This window comes from Ruditapes philippinarum, unplaced genomic scaffold (genome assembly GCF_026571515.1).
Source record: "Ruditapes philippinarum isolate M1 unplaced genomic scaffold, ASM2657151v2 ctg106_1_1_1_1, whole genome shotgun sequence".
Taxonomy (NCBI): Eukaryota; Metazoa; Mollusca; class Bivalvia; order Venerida; family Veneridae; genus Ruditapes; species Ruditapes philippinarum.
This window is the reverse complement of record NW_026860622.1, coordinates 42508-59284: the sequence shown is the minus strand read 5'-3', so window position 1 is coordinate 59284 and position 16777 is coordinate 42508. Positions and strand designations below refer to the sequence as shown.

At 35.3% G+C, this 16777-nt stretch overlaps 1 long non-coding RNA gene across 1 annotated transcript; it reads left to right on the top strand.

Moving 5' to 3' along the window:
• Positions 1–6442: 6442 nt before the first annotated feature.
• LOC132712808 (uncharacterized) lies at positions 6443–15307 on the top strand. Its single transcript, XR_009623358.1, has 2 exons — positions 6443–6582; positions 15184–15307. It is a non-coding gene; the product is annotated as an uncharacterized LOC132712808 (long non-coding RNA).
• Positions 15308–16777: the final 1470 nt, after the last annotated feature.

Genomic DNA, 16777 nt, shown 5'->3' with positions numbered 1-16777 from the left:
ATATCAAACAGTTCATATTTGTATCTGAAATAGTGCATGTGTAAAAAGATTACTGATTGCTATTGCTAATGGAAAACAACAGTTCCAAAAGATATGTAAATATGAGGAAAATCAAAGACATCTGGGATGGGGCCAATTTTTATCCCAGAGCTTCTATTTGAACAAACTTGGTAGACACCCATTAGAAAAATTTTCTTTTTTTAAATGAAGATTTTTTTAACATACAAGGAAAATCAATCCCCTGGTGTGGGGCCAATTTTGACCCCAGGGCTTTTATTTGAACAAAATTGGAAGACATTCACTAGTAGATGTTTCATCCTTAATACCTAAGCTCTAGCTCTTTAGTTTTTTTAAAAGAAGATTTTTTGATATACTGTTGTCCGTCCAACGTCCATATGTCTTCCGTCCGTAAACAAACCACTAAGGCTAAATTTCATCCAAACTTTACAGGAATGTTCCTTTGGTAGTCGCCTTTAAAAATTGTTCAAAGAATTTAATTTCTTGCAGAACTCTTGTTGTCATAGTAACCGAAAGAAAAACCGAAATGTTATTGATTATATAATTATTATACCCCCGCACAACAAAGTTGTAAGGGGGGTATACTGGAATCAGCTTGTCCGGCCATCCGGCCGTCCGTCGGTTTTTTCTTGTCCGCCCAATAACTTAAGATTCCTTTGACCCTTAGTCTTCATATTTGGCATGGAGGTTAGTCATGATTAGTAGATGACCCCTATTGATTTTGAGGTCACTAGGTCAAAGCTCAAGGTCACAGGGGCCTTGACTTCAAAAAGCTTGTCCGCCCAATAACTAAAGATTCCTTTGACCTACAGTCGTCATATTTGGCATGGAGGTTAGTCATGATTAGTAGATGACCCCTATCGATTTTGAGGTCACCAGGTCAAGGTCACAGGGGCCTTGACTTCAAAAAGCTTGTCCGCCCAATAACTTAAGATTCCTTTGACCCATAGTCTTCATATTTGGCATTGAGGTTAGTCATGATTAGTAGATGACCCATATTGACTTTGAGGTCACCAGGTCAAAGGTCAAGGTCACAGGGGCCTTGACTTCAAAAAGCTTGTCTGCCCAATAACTTAAGATTTTTTTGACCCACAGTCTTCATATTTGGCATGGAGGTTAGTCATGATTAGTAGATGACCCCTATTGATTTTGAGGTCACCAGATCAAAGGTCAAGGTCACAGGGGCCTTGACTTCAAAAAGCTTGTCCGCCCAATAACTTAAGATTCCTTTGACCCACAGTCTTCATATTTGGCATTGAGGTTAGTCATGATTAGTAGATGACCCCTATTGATTTTGAGGTCACCAGGTCAAAGGTCAAGGTCACAGGGGCCTTGACTTCAAAAAGCTTGTCCGCCCAATAACTTAAGATTCCTTTGACCCACAGTCTTCATATTTGGAATGGAGGTTAGTCATGATTAGTAGATGACCCCTATTGATTTTGAGGTCACCAGGTCAAAGGTCAAGGTCACAGGGACTTTGACTTCAAAAAGTTTGTCTGCCCAATAACTTTATATTCCTTTGACCCACAGTCTTCATATTTGGCATGGATGTTGATCGTGACTATAAGGTGACCCCTATTGATTTTGAGGTCACTGGATCAAAGGTCAAGGTCATAGGGACCTTGACAAAAAAAAAGCTTTTCTTCTCAATTGCTAAAGAATGTCCTGTCCGCAATGTATTGATTTTGACATTTTCACATTTGAAGCATGTAGAATACATAACTTAGCAATGCACTGGCTTAGTAACCTCAGATTTGGCAGGGAGGTTGTCCTTGAGCTCTAAATGGCCACTGTTGATTCTGACAAAGTGGTATGCGGGGGTATTCACGCCATGATAGTGGCAGTTCTAGTTTATTTTGTTGTCATATTCCGCGAAAGAATTAACTGCCTTCCGCTCCAAAGCAGCGGAGACTGACCAATTTCTTCACAAAAAAATACACAAAATTTTGTCGCGCGTCAGTGATAATCAAGCTGAATTGGGAATGACTTTTCAGTAAGTTATTCCTCCTATTATTAATGCCATCCTGTTTGTTTATGTGAATTTTATTCATTTCGGGTAATTGTGTGTATGTACAAGTTGCGCACCGATTCAGTGTCGTTATGGGCACATTTTCTGTCCTACTTTAAACTGTTCTATAACTGGTAATTTAGAATTTAGATATGTACAGTCCGGGTAATCAAAGCAATTTATGTATGCAGACATGCTTTTCTCACAGTGGCAGACGAACCACAAAAGAAAAATAAAAAATGTCTAGGATTTTTTTGCTGCCAGTTTAAAGTCACTTATTTTGTGACATGATTCATTACTGCTTATATTGTCAAATGTATTTACAGTAGATTTACTTTTCGAGGGGGAGACCAAAAAAAATGGTAAGACATTTTTGTTTTTTATTTTGTGGCTCATCAAGTTGGAATATAAGTCTTCTTTGGTCAAAAACTAAGTCAAATATGAAAAACCTTGTTAATACACTAGATGCAACTGTTTCAGTACAATTTTCTAGGAAATTGGTTTGGAAGGTTGCTGTGATGATTTCAAGGTCAAGTTCAAAGGGGTCAAAACTTGGTCACACAAAATATGGAAAACCCTTGTTAACACTAGGGGATACTGTTCAAGTTAAATATCCTTGAAATAGGGATTGAGCCTTCATAATCAGGTGAGCGATACAAGAGCCATTATGCCACTCTTGTTTCATATTTCATCTCTATGGCCCAGTTTTTTTTTGACCCCAGATGACCCATATTCATATTATTTGAGCTTGAAATTATCTACCGCCTCTGTGGTCGAGGGGTTAGAGTCGATGACTTCTAATCTGTTACCTCTCTGGCGTTGGTTCGATCCCCGGGAGATGCTTTGGTAGTTTAGCACGGAGAAAGGTAGTCTAGTACTGGTGTAACTCTCCAGGAACGATGGTTAGGAAACTACCCGCCAATATGACTGAAATACTGTTAGGAAAAGGCGTAAAATGAAACAAACAAACAAACAAACTTGAAATTATCTAAAGAACATTTATGTCAAATTTCCTGAATATTTATGCTTAAAATGTCACATCTAGATTGTTATCTAGGATATTCAATAATTTAAGCTCTGTGACCTAGATTTTGATCCAGGATGACCGATATTCAATCTTGAGCTGGAAATCATAAAAGCAACTGTTCTGACAAATTTTAATTACATTTGAACAGAGAATGATACCTGTGAGTTTTTCAAGGCTTTTACATAACTTGACTGCTTGACCTTTTTCCTTACCCCAGTGACACAGCTAGAAATCATCACCACCACATTCTGACAAATTTTCAGAATATTGAGGGTGAAAATGATATCTTCAGAGAATTAATAAGATTTTTCCATATTTTGGCTCTTTTGACCAAGTTTTTATGGCTAAGAAGACTTATATTCAAACTTAAACTAGAAATCATCCAATTAACATGTTCATGAAAATTTTAATAAAGCTTTCCACACTAAGACTCTATGACCTAGTTTTTGACCTCAGTTAACCCACATTCGAACTTGGCTAGAAACAACATTTATGACTTATTTCCAGGACATTTGGGCTAAAAATGTTGATAGAAATTTAGTAAGGTTTTACCATATTTGGGCTGTGTGACCTAGTATTTGACCTCATATACTGTATTGTAACTCATAGATGAATTTGAGCAATTAAGTCAGTTTTGTCATATTGTTTTTTGTCTAAGTGGTTTAAGGTCAAGGACAAGTTCAATTAAATCTTCTTCAAAGTCCAGAGATTGTTGTATGAAAATTCAAGCTAATTTAGCACGAAATCTGTGCTGACCTAGGTCAAGATCATTGATTGTATGGTTGTACAGTACACCAAGACAGTAAAGGTCATATTGGGCCAAAACAGGAAAAATAACTGGCTCACCTCGGGTGTTACAAACTTTAAAGCCACAACACCAGATCAAAACCACCTCACCTGCTGGAGCTAAGAAATGCATGGACTTCTAGTAATTCGAACCCATTTAGTAGCCTGTTAAATGATGCAGGGATAAATGGTGGCTGTATTGTTATGCCTTAACCATTAAACAAGACCCTTCAGCCACAAGGGGTAAGATCAATGATGAGTGAAGATCAGCATCATTTTAGTCTTCTTATAGGTCTTGTCCAAAAGATTATCATGTCCATGTATGAAGGAAATTCATTCATAAATAAAGTTATTGTATACATATTGCCAGTTGTAGCAAAAATCAAACTGATTTTATTAATTTGATCTAGGTCAAGGTTATTGATTAGTAAAGGTGATTATTATGGTCTACTTTTGATAAATCTTTCCAAAAGGACTGTTATGTCCAAATATGAAGACAATGCATTTTTAAACAAATTTACAGGTAACAATCAATTATCATAGTATTGCAAGCAATCCATAAGTCCCCTACCGGTTTAACCCCAGCAACATTCTGATGGGCCATTGGCCATTCAATTTTACCAGTGAATGAATGACATGAATGAACTTAAATCTTTTGAGTTCTAAGTTTGTCTATATCACAGTAATGTGTTAAGTTTCCCTGCCTAGTAAGGAAATTATGTTTATACAACCTTGTCATATTATTACAATGTGGGATTTTAAAGTGAATCCTATAAGGATGAAGAAGTTGGAGTGAAAAATACCAATATCTCGAAAAAAATCTAAGTTCAAGGGGGACATAATTCTGGAAATAGTCTTGCTAGAGTATTTAACCTTCTCAAAAATGTTAAGTGATAATAAGAAACATATATATTGAAGTTTGAAGTAGATACATTAGGAAATAAAGAAGTTATTTAAAAAAGACAACATTTTTTTCATAAAAATTCTATGTTCAAGGGAGGTAATACTGATAATTTTTGTGCTAGAGTTGTAAACCTTGTCACATATGATGTGGTTGATGAATAGAAACTTATATCTAAAGTTTGAAGTAAACACCATAAGAACTTATAGTGAAAAAGCTGAAAAATTTGAATCAGAAATCTTGAAATTCAGGCTATTTGTTGCCATAGCAACCAGATTTTTCAACATAGGAAGAAAAGAAAAAGATGTGCATAATCTCCAGACTGACATCTACCCATATTTCAAGTTTCAAAAAAATATTTTCAGTACTTTTTGAGTTATCACTGGATCCAGTTTATGTGTTAAATTTGCCATATTTTCAGACTATTTGTTGCCATAGCAACTAGAATTTTCAACATAGGAAGAAAAGAAAAAGATGTGCATAATTTCCAGACTGCTATCTACCCATATTTGAAGTTTCATAAAAATATTTTCAGTACTTTTTGAGTTATCACTGGATCCAGTTTATGTGTTAAATTTGCCATATTTTCAGACTATTTGTTGCCATAGCAACCAGAATTTTCAACATAGGAAGAAAAAAAAAAGACGTGCATAATCTCCATACTGCCATCTATCCATATCAAGTTTCATAAAAATATTTTCAGTACTTTTTGCGTTATCTCGGGATCCAGATTTGTGGACTGACAGACAGACGGACGGAGGGTAAACCTAAAGTCCCCTCCGGTTAAACTGGTAGGGGACTAATTATAGCAAAAAAATCAAGCAAACATTTGACCTTGACAGTCATTTATGAGTTAAGGTCAAGTTCAGTCTGATCTTCTTGAAGGTCTTGTCCACTTGTCCAAAGGGTTGACATGTCTTGAGTATGAAGGCAATCTATTATGACATTGAAGAAGTAATGACCAATGTTAAATTTTCGGACAGCAACAGGAACAGTCTGTAACATTACCTCAAGTTTTTCTTTCGAGAGTCTAGCTAAAGAGACTTTGATTTGACTTAAAACCATAAAATATACAGTTGGTTTTTGTATTTTAATGATACTAATTTTGTGAACTTGAAAATATCTGCAACATTTCCATGTCACATACTTTACCACTAATAAAGTATAACTATCCCCATAGCTATACAGGAATTGTTAAACCAGCAACAGTATAACAAGCACCTCTCTCTCTCAAAGAGACAAAACATAAAACAACATTTATTTTACTATTTATTATGTTGGAAGTGATTGGGTATGCTGATCAATAAAAAGAATTTAATCACACTTATCAAATACAACTAGAGCTATCACTAAGGGTGATTAATACCCCCACCAGCAACCTTGACTTTTTGAAAAATAAGTGGTCTGAAGGAAAATATATTCGGACCTATAATTCATAAGTATCAACTGTGTACAAATAATTCTTAACTATGTTATCCTCCTAAGACCATTTTTATATTTTAGAAACAGTGACCTTGGCCCCAGGAGGTCCAAATGCAATAACAACCCAGGTCTTAATATAAGCTTGCTTAATACAAAGTGAAGTCTGATTACAAAATTTCATGCCTATTTAAAGTAATTATCTTTAAACCATTTTTCTATTTTTAGTAACAATGACCTTGACCTCGACCCCAGAGGGTCCCATGGCAATCACAACCCGGATCTTCATATAAGCTTGCTGCATACCTTTGATTATAATATCTCATTTCTAACTCTTGTTATTGTCAGGAAACCATTTTGCTATTTTTAGTAAAAGTGACCTTAACCTTGAATCAAGGGAGTCCAAACGCAATACAAACCCAGGTGTTAGAAACTTTATTTTTTCTAAAAAACCCCCCAGTTTTTGGGAAAGTTTTTAATGGCTCAATATGTTACGCTATTTTACGCGCCCGTAAAAATTTTTACGTCCGGACGTCACATTTTTTTTTTTGGTTTTTTTTATTGAGAATCCCCGTCATTTTTAAAATCGGGAACTTAAATGAAATTGAGACAAGTCAAAATGGGAAAAAGGGTTCGGAACTTGGGTTCTCCCTTCAAATAAAAAATCAAAAAACGTTTAAATGCCCCTTTAAACTTTTTTTTCCTTGATAAACGGCCCCAATAAGCTTTGATAAGCGTTGATAAGTTTTGATAAGCGCTTATCAACGCTTATCAACGCTTATCAAGGAAATAAAAGTTAAAGGCGCATACTCGTTTAGATTTATATTTGTACCTCATCTGCGTTCTCATGTGATATCATTTTCAGTTCTAAGTCTTTGTATAATCGGGTCAATTTTTCCGAAGTTGCGAAGAACGTGAACGTTTAACGAAACTACCAAAATCCCTCATGCGTACTAGGCATGCGAGCAGTTCCCGTACAAAAATTTCATAGTTTTTCTTAAACATTATTTTTTATTACGCTCACTCACCAAAATTTGAATTTTACACATCAATATTCGGCTCGTCACAAGCACAAATCATGGGAAATTCCATCAAAAGTTCTAAAACATAGAATAACCCTTAAACTTATGAGGCGCCCTCAAATATAGGGTAAAACCGAAATTATCCATTATTTTTGGTATGAAGAGAAGTAGTTTCCCGTAACATAAAATTTTTAACCCATTAAAATTTTATACAATTTTATTATATCGGACCTTTTTTTCTTTACAATTTTTAAAAACGGGAACCATTATCTAAGAGAAAAATGGGTTTTAAATTTTCAGGAAAAGAGCGTAGACTAAAACGCGGGTTTTCTTTTTCCCCCCCGGGGTCCCCTTTACCCCCCAACGTTTTTCCCACATCCCCAATTTTTAACATGCTTGAAAGCTTAAAATTTTACGCCCCAAAAACCCCAAAAAAAATTATTTTTATGGGAATTTTGGAAAAATTTTTTTTAATTTTAAAAAAAATTTTTCACCCCACATTGCCTTTATCTGTAAACAGGTGGAAAATTAGTGGAAAACCCTTTTAAAAAGGGCCTTTAAAGTGAAAGATTTTTGCGCATGCGCCCCAAGGAGGGGAATTTCCCCCCCAAAGAAAAAAAAGGGTTTCACTTTTTTGAGGGGGACGCCCCAGGGGGAAATGATTTAAAATGAAAACTTTTATACGTACTCCCCCGAACGACCCCCTTAGATTTTGCCCCTCGTTTTTGTATTGCTTTGTTTTGAAAAAGGAATTTTTTAAAAAATCCCCAAGTAAAAATCAAGCTTTTTAAATAAAAAAATAGGGTACTGCTTTTTTGAAAGGGGAAAACTGCTCCGATCCCAGTAGGGATCTGTTCAATTCTCTTTAAATTTTAAATATGGGGGAATATCACCGGAAAAGGGAACAGTTTCCTAGGGCTTTGGGGTTTTTGGGTTTTGTTTAAAACTTCACATTTTTTGGGAAACTGGGAAAATTGACCCTTTAAATACAAAGACTTAAAATTTTGAAAATGATTTTAAAATAAAAACGCGATGGGGTCCCAAATATTGCAGGGACCCCGTTTTTGTAAAGCGCTTTAAATTTCTTTTAAATCAAACCATTTTTTAAATGTTTTTAGACTTATGCTCAACCCGGTTGAAAGGGAAAACCGTTTTAATTTAAATTTTACGAACATTGTAGTCAAAATTTCCCTTTAAAGGGGCCGGGAAAAAGATTTCACAGTGGAAAATCTGTGCAAAAAAATCCCCCTGATGATTGTTTTTTTCTACAGTTAGCAGTGAAAAATTTCCGTGTAAATTCACAGGCAAAGTTGAAAAGTGCAAAAAGGAAAAAACTTTTTGATTCCCGAATTAAAAAAAAAACCCATTTAGAGAAAAAAAAAAGGGACCCCCGAATTAGCCCCCAAAAAAGGAAAACTCAATTTTAAAACAGCAATTACTTGATAAAACCCAGGTCGTTTTGAAGAAGCGCAAAATAGAAGAATCCGTTGGGAAAAGAAAATTGTTTTTAAACGGGGATGAATCTTCAAAGCAGACGATTTTTAAATCAATAAGTCTCCTAGTGAAAAAATTCAAATAAACTCATACAGGCAAATGGGTTTTTTCAAATCCAAAAAACTGATCCCCAATCAGAAATGTTTATTACCGATGATGGAATTAATAATAATCATAAACGGGAATTTTTGGGCCCGGTTAAAACCCGGATTTGAGGGCAGACGACATTGTTTGAACGCACAAAACCCCCCGTGCTGCACTTTTGATATGAAAAATACGGAATCGTAAAAATTTGGGTCAAATCGCACCCCCTAAACGCAGTTGGGGAAAAACCCGGGAAAATTTTTTAATACAAAAAATTCCCCGACGTTAGTGAACCCCGGGTTTTGGAAACAGCATTTAAAAAAATTTTGCTTTCGCGCTGAAACGAGGGATTTAATTTACCAAAAAGGGGAAAACTATTAACTTTCGGGGGAAAGCCAACGGAAAATTGCAATTTTATAAAGAATTTTAAAACTAAAAAAAAATAAGTTTTCCTGAAAACACCAAGGGTTAAAGCTTTTAAATACAATAATTGTTACGGAGAAGCAAAAAGTTTGTAATCGAAGATTTGTGTGTTGTTAAGAACCCCAAGTGAAGGATACAAGCGCGCAAACGCGAAATCCTTATACTCTGTCGTTAGGAAGACCGCAACGTGGAATCAACGGGAGGACATACAATTGAAAAACTTGTAGAAAAGGTCCCCAGTTATCCAGCATCTGACATTAAAGGTAATTCTAATTTGCCATGGAAAAAGCAAAAAAAATGTGAAATCACGTTATCACAACTAGGTTTCTCCTTGTGAAATAAGATAACTCTCAAAATTTGAGACGTATAGTTGGGGGAAAAAAAAAAAAAGCGGTTACCAATCCCATTTGAGAGTGAAAATGGGTTGAGATCGCATGAACGTGATTAATGATCTGGTAGAGAACCAAAGTTTTTCCGATTTAGCAAAAATTTTGTAGATAAAAAAGTGGGCGAGTTGCTAATTTCCCATGAAACGGTATAGAATTGTAAGGGAAAAAAAGATCATTAAAAGTGGAAACAAAAACAAACTTCCGGCCCATCTTATGCTGAAAAAACCTTCAAAAGATAAAAACAACATTGACTACTCACAGTGTTTAGGGACATGAAAAGTACGGGGCGAAAAGGGAAATTTGTTGCCTTTGGTAACTGTACGGACTTATGTTCATGTTTTAAAATTTTAAAAGTCTATGAATTTAAACGAACGGAACGACGTAGTTAAAAAAAGAAAAACGGTGTTTTAATGTTTAAAAGGGAAATCTTTCCCTTTAATAACTTTTAAAAAACCAAAGTTTTTGTACCGTGCCGGATTTTTAAGAATCAAACCCCAATATTCTACTACATATTTTGGACTGGCCCCACGTAACGAGGCCTCATTTAAACAAAATCCTCGGGGGAATTGCGCATTTTTAAGATTTCATTTGTAAAAGAACTTTTTTGGGGGGTTGTGCCTTTTGTTTTGGAAAAGAGGCGAAAACGGGAATTCAGTGCAAAACAAAAGGGGCTGTTAGACGATGGTGCTACAAAACACTAGTGACGAGAAAACTTTTAAACAAAGTTAAATTTTGATTGAAAACCCCAAATTACGTTTAAAAATTATCAACCGTGAATTTCATCTAGCAGCCCCGATTTTATGGGATGAAGGGGGCCCTTTACATTTATGGTTTAAAAACGGAATGGGAAAGTGAGAAAGTCCCCCTTCCGTAAGGGTAGGGGTCGGGAAAAAAAAACTACCATACCCTGAAAAATCAGGGGGAAATTTTGCATTTAGACAAACAAAATTTCCCCCAAATATTTAAATCTGAAAATTGCCCTTTCCCCCAAAATTTCCCCCAAATAATGATGAATGCTTCTTTTTGGGCCCACAGTTTTCCCAGCAGCCCATAGTAATCCCTTCTTTTTGGGGCACAGTTTTCCCAGCACCCATATTCCCTTAGAAGTCCCCCGGTCAGGAGAAAAGGGGCCCAAACCCATATCCCCAGTGCGTTCCCCCCAAAAAATGGGGGGATTCGGGGCCCCTTTGAAAAAACGATAAAAGCTCCCAGTGCAGAAAAATACCCCTTTTGAACATCCAAAAGACATTTTTATTGCGGGGAAAACAATTAAAAAAATTGGAATACGTTTCCCCAACGACAGTTTTGAACGAGAAAAATTCAAATGCCCTTAGAAGCCCAAAAAGGGGCAATGAAAAAAAATGAAATCTTCTTTTTCCCATAAAGACGGACACTACATGAGGGGGGTTACCAGGGAAAAAAACCGGAAAAACGGACAATTGCCAAACCCAAAAATTCCCCACTGCCCCAATCCCCGCCCCTTAAAAACAACTAAGAAACAAACTGTAAAACGTGCCCCAGGATTACAGAAAATGCACAACTACCCTGAAGAAAAAATATAGAGAAAGGTTTGCCCACTGAATTAAAACCGGGAAATTTGGGGGACGAAAAACCCATCACAAAAAGTATCTGGTATTTACCACATATCCAGTTACCCCAAAAGGGAAACAAACCAGGGAAAGTTTGCATTGTGTTTGATTTTCGCTGCCCAAATAAAAAAAGGCGTTTCAATTTTTAATAAACCAACTTTCTCCAAGGGCCTGACCCTTTAAAGAAAAAGTCTTAAAGGGCGAAATAATTTTGTTTTAAAGGGAAAAAGAAAAAGCCCTTGCCGCGGATATAAATCCATGGTTTTATCAAGTGCGCTTCCGGATGAAGATCGCCCAAAGTTTTTCGTTTTTTATGGTGGCCCCGGTGGGACTTAAAAAAAGAAAAACCCAAAATGTTTCCGCAAAGAAAGTAAAAAACTTTTTGGAAAAACGGGAAACCCTCCCAAACCAAAATTTTTTTGCGGCGTATGCCTTAAAGAGAACGCAGTTTACAAGCCGAAATATTTTTAAAACCGGGGAAATTGGTTACTAAAAGTCCAGAGAAATTTTTATGTTGACCGGGGCTGTTTTGAAAAATCTGTGGGAAAACAAAAAAAAAAGGCAATAAAGTTAGGCCAAAAAAAATCCCTTTACCCCCAATTTAAAGAAGTTAGGCGGATTTCGACTTACTAAATGGGTAAAATAAAAAGCAAGGGAAGGGTTTAATCTAAACCCGGGAAACCGAAAGCGCCCCCCTTTTGTTGTAAAATTTTAGCCTCCCATAATACCCTTAAACCCTTTTGAAACCCCCCCTTAAGGGGTACTTTGAAAAGTAAATGAAATAAAATTTGTTTTAAAGTAAAATTGGAAAAGAAGCCTTTCACGAGACGTGGGAATTTTTTTCTGTCCCTGAAATTCTTAACGACCCCCCTTGGGGCTTGTGTCACCTGTTTTCACCCAGGCCAAAAAGGTTTTAGTTCAAAGTTTGTGCAGTTTAAGAATTTGGGTTTGGGGGAAAAAAATACCACACAACATCAGAATGATGGCAATCATGGTTATCTACCTTTTCTAGCTTTGAAAAAACCCATTTTGTGAATCGCTGGTACCCGACCACAAAGGGGTTTGGGACCGTCAGAAAAAACCCCCAGTTTCATAATTTCAGTGAAAGGGTCGGGAAAGAAAGGTAAAGGTGCATGCGCTTTCTTGCGTTTTGTTGATGTTTCATGGACAACGTACATTGTTCCCTAGTGATAGGGAAAATCTCAATCTAGCACCAATAAAGCAGATGTCTATTCCCACGACTGGAGTTATCTGGCGCCTGTAGTAGGGTGTAGATTAAATTTTGAATGTTAATCTGATGAATTAGATATGAAATCTTGACCAAAGTTACCTTTTGGACAGACTCCCATGATTGTTCTTGGATATATAAATAACGTGTCCAAAGCGGTTCAAAGACGTTTTGTTTGGGAATAGACTCAGCAACTAATTCAATGAAACAACTTCCCCACGACCAAAGTGGCGGCCAAATTGCACAGCAAAGTTCGAATCCCCAGCACAGACATAGGGTCCAAGGAAAAAGTGCATACGATACTGAAAAACTTCATTTTGGTTAAATGGACCAACGGTTCTTCATCCAGCAAGACTCTGAAAAATGGACAAAAAAAATCCACTTCCGCGCGGAAGTAGCCCGGGAAAAAGATAACAGGTCAAGAAAGGAAGTCCTGATTAAAAAAAACTTCTTTCATCTGAAAGGGCTAGATAAACATTATAGGGGTCGCTAAAAGTAGTGGACGAAAATAAGAAAAAGCAGGGCGGGATGGTTGCTAAGATACAAGACTTTCTGGGAGACCCGCGATACCCAAAAAACAAGTTGAAAATGGTAAAAATGGCACTTAACATTTTGAAGAAATCCCCGACAGCAGAAAATTTAAAATAAAAGGGTTTTATGTACAGGGGAAAACCCCGCATTTTCTAAATGAAATTAACAATTTACAAAATTCTTTAAACCGGGCAAAAAAAGGGGGGCAGGGAGTATCGCCTTTTATTTAATTTCCCTTTATATATTATGACCTCATTTGGGACAGGGTCCCACTTCCCAAACTCGCAACCCCAGTAAATCCCAGTGATACTACCGAATTAAAAAAACCGGGACAAATTAAAATTTAAAACCCAAAATATTTCAGAAAAAAATGGTCATCCCGGGGAAAAAGCATTTACTTTGCCGCATCCCGTGAAAAATAATGGATACTTCAGGGACCCAGGCAGTGAAAAATATTGTAAAAAATTGCATTTTTATGCAGGGGGCAAAACATAACCCCCTCATGAAATCAAAAAAAAATTTGGGCCCCCCTCCTACCCCCAACAGACGACAAACCCGATGAACCTCCGTTCCCCGAATGTAGGTAAATTTATTACTTTTTGGAAACCCCTTATTGTAAAAGCCCGAGCACACATTAAAGAGATACGGTTGTCTTTTTTACGTGTCTTCCCAAATAGAGCAGTACTCTTAAAATTGCACACCAAATTTTAAACTGACTTTAAATTTATCGCAGCTTTTCAGCGGTTTTTTTCGGGGAAGGGGGATAAAACCGGGAAAAAGGTTACAGTTTAAAATGGAACAAAAACTTTTGAGCATTTCTGTCAATTAAAACACCCCGATTTAAAGGAAAAATTTGAAAATAGGGGAAAATTTGGAAATTTCAAAAAAATTAAATGGAACTTTAACCCCCCCAAGGGAAGCAAAACCCAGGGGAGCGGGGAAACTGATTTTGTTCTAAATTGGAAAAAAATATTTTTAAATCATTAATCAAGCAAAAACTTTTTACAGATGAAACAGCCCTTTTTTAAATTTGAATTACAAAAAGCCGAAGGGGTATCCAAACCCATAGACCAATAAAACCCCTTTTTTTATACGACCCAAAGACTTGTTAGCCTTAATCCAAACATTTTTACTTTTTTTAATGAAAATCTAAAAAGCAGGTATTTTCCCAAAGGGGGTGTTTAAAAATGGAAAAAAAATAAAATTAAAAAAGGGTTGGGGAAAAAAAATTTTCAATATTTTGGGCTTAAAAAAAATATTTTGGAGGAAAATGGGGGGTTTTCCGTGAATTTCCCTTTAAGGGGCCCTGCCCAAAATCGTTCAAAATGGGAAAAGGGAAAAATAAAAGATTTGCGTGTTTTTGGGGAACATTGGGGGTTAGTTTTGACGGGGGAAAAACTACAAAAAAGGGGCAATGGCCCTTAGGACCATTTTTTCAGGGTACGAGAAACGCCCAGATGGAAAAATGTTAGAAAGGGGGGTTTTGGGGTTTTGAAATCAAAGAAACTGAAAACATGAAATCAAAACTAAATTGGGCTACTTGAAAGTTTTACCTTAGCCATTTTTTTGCTTTTTTTTTTTGACAACTTTTAAAGTTTAAAAAGGCTAAGGCCTTTAAAACCAAATTAAAACAATTTTTTTGGAAATTTTACATATATTTTAAATTTTAAAAGGGTTCTAATTTGTCCTCTTTATTTTTTAAAATTTTTTTACTTTTTATTGGCCCATTTTTTTGATTGGAAAATTTAAAAGAAATTTTTAATGGGGCCGGGGGACTGTTAGAAAACGGAATTGATTTCTTTTAAAAAACTTTAGATTTGGTTTAAACGTTGTTTAAAATTTGGGGCCCTCAAATGTTAAAGCCCAAAATTTACCCGACGTAAAAAAAATTTTTCCGGGCGGGCGTCATCATTTTTTTTTTGGGTTTTTTTAATTTTAGAATTTTTTCGTCATTTTTTTTAAAAACCCGGAACTTTGGGGTTTATTGAAAAACAAATCAAAAAACGAAAAATTTGGGGTTTTGGGAACTTGGGTTCTACTTCAAATATAAACAAAGAGTTTGCGCCTTTAACTTTTTTTTTCCCTTTATAAACGTCAATAAGCGTTGATAAGCGTTGATAAGCGTTGATAAGCGCTTATCAACGCTTATCAACGCTTATCAACGCTTATCAACGCTTATTGACGTTTATCAAGGAAATAAAAGTTAAAGGCGCATACTCGTTTAGATTTATATTTGAAGTAGAACCCAAGTTCCCGAACACCAGGTTTTCATATTAGCTTGCTCGATACCAAGTTTGATTACAATTATCTCATCCCTAATTCTAGTTACTGTCCAGAAACCATATTTCTATTTTTAGTAACAGTGACCTTGATCCCAGGGGTCCAAAAGTAATACCAACCAGGGTTTCCACATAAGGTTCCTATATACCAAGTTTGGTTACAATATCTCATTCCAGACTCTAGTTATCATGCGGAAACCATGAAGAAGACCAACCAGCTGACAAGCTGACTCCCATATACCCTCCTAAACTGCGTTTGTCGGGGTATAACTAAAAATGATATAATTATAAATAACAATATTCATGAATTTACAAAATTAATAGACTGGCATAAATTGACACATCTATATCCAGACAGGAATAACCTCATCTGCTTACCAAAAATAACTGTTTGCAAACTAAGGTACATTGTATATTGAATAACAACCATAAATTAATTGATACACTCCATTCTCATCAACTGCCTTTTCATAAAGATTCTTCAAAATAAAAACACTGCAAACTCTACGTTTTACTTTTTAAATTTAAAAAATTTTATAAATTTTTAATGTGTCAATTTAATCTTTTCATATGAATCTGATGGAGTATCTCCTATCTAAAATTTAACAATAAACAACTTCAAGTTTTTCAATAGACATAAACTATTCTACATTTACTGCTGTTCAAAAATTAATTATTTAGCCATTTCATGTCTGAATGACGTCAAATTTGAATACAATGTCAACAAAATATAATAAAATGTGTTAAAGAAATTACTTTTAAATATATAAGAAGAACAACTTAGCTGCAAAAATGTTTTTGATGCGCTATGCAGGGTGCATGTAACCATGGTTATTCATCATCACAGAGAACATGCCTTTAGCACAATAATTTCATAATCTTACGCTTAAATTGAAGAAAACATTTTACAATTGCTGTACCTATGAAAATATTCTAAATTTAACTCGAGTCTTATCTCTTTTATAGCAACCCTCATTTCCATCTCCTACACACCATCCATGACATTTTAACATTCTTTAAGTATTGGATTTTAAGTATTGACAATGTTTCAGAAGTCATTTAAAACTTAACAGTATTAAACCTGCTGTTTTTTTTACTGTAAATATGATATGACACAACCATGCATATGTTTTGACATGATGACACTTGCATTATACAAACAAAGAATAAAAGCGTGCAAAATATAAGAATTACATTATGAGCAAGTCAAAGAAAAAATGATTTTGTTTTACCATAAACAGTTCCTATTTTAGGTATGTGACAAATAGAATAGTATATTCGTTTTTATGTATGTGACAAATAGAATAGTATATTCGTTTTTATGTATGTGACAAATAGAATAGTATATTCGTTTTTATGTGTGACAAATAGAATAGTATATTCGTTTTTAGGTATGTGACAAATAGAATAGTATATTCGTTTTTATGTATGTGACAAATAGAATAGTATATTCGTTTTTATGTATGTGACAAATAGAATAGTATATTCGTTTTTATGTATGTGACAAATAGAATAGTATATTCGTTTTTAGGTATGTGACAAATAGAATAGTATATTCGTGTACTTTCATTACTAAATT